The sequence below is a fragment of the Micropterus dolomieu genome, unplaced genomic scaffold, assembly GCF_021292245.1.
Source record: "Micropterus dolomieu isolate WLL.071019.BEF.003 ecotype Adirondacks unplaced genomic scaffold, ASM2129224v1 contig_1941, whole genome shotgun sequence".
Taxonomy (NCBI): Eukaryota; Metazoa; Chordata; class Actinopteri; order Centrarchiformes; family Centrarchidae; genus Micropterus; species Micropterus dolomieu.
The window spans coordinates 953-1783 of NW_025730931.1; the positions used below are offsets into that span (position 1 = coordinate 953).

General features: G+C 44.5%; 1 non-coding gene across 1 annotated transcript; it reads left to right on the forward strand.

The window, feature by feature from the left end:
- Window positions 1-479: 479 nt before the first annotated feature.
- Window positions 480-552, forward strand: trnat-ugu. The gene has a single exon. It is a non-coding gene; the product is annotated as a tRNA-Thr (tRNA).
- The last annotated feature ends 279 nt before the right edge of the window (window positions 553-831 follow it).

Here is an 831-nt window from a genome sequence, read left to right on the forward strand (position 1 = left end):
AAAGTTACAGACACATATTTTCTGAACTCACCAGGTACTTCAACTTCCTCGCTTTCTTTTCTCCAAGTAATGTCCAGATTTGTCCGGTTTTGATATAAATATGAAGTAGTAGTCCAACAGAGCTCTGGGTGCCAACCGACGCTAACAACAACAGTGGGACCGGACGTGCACGGAAGCTAGCTGCTGAGAAGCTCGAGTGAAGATAAATCAACATTGTAATCCCAAAAACTAAAGTAAAAAGCTAATTTAATAAAAGCAGGTAACTCTGAGCTCCTCCCGCGAGCAAACGGCGTAGTTCTCATAGCATAAACCAGACGGACTACAGGTGTTTATTTGTCCAAAAGCTGCAGCGCTGATAGGCTATCGCGGCTCCGCATCATGTGACCTTCTTGCTCAAGTTGAAAATCTTCAACTCACGCGTTGCCGGCAGCGCCGTAGGTTCCTCACTCAACATCTGTCTGGCCACAAGGCAAGGCCGAGGCGCTGTAGCTTAGTGGTTAAAGCACCTGTCTTGTAAACAGGAGAGCCTGGGTTCAACTCCCAGCAGTGCCTTGCTGTTACAGAATTCTTAATGTCTGCAATGTTTAATCTGTTATGTAGTGAGGATCCCCTGCTTAGATGTTATTCATATGATGAAAAACTGAGTGTTTCACCCTTTCTCACTGCATAGTATGTGTTTGCTGTGTAAATCTATATGTATACTATCCAACGAAGGTTAAAATCAAGGGCAACTGCACTTGGTTGAACATATTGGAAGACGTTTCGTCCCTCATCCAAAGGACTTCTTCAGTTCTGACTGACTGGCAGGGAAACTCACCTATTTAACCTCAG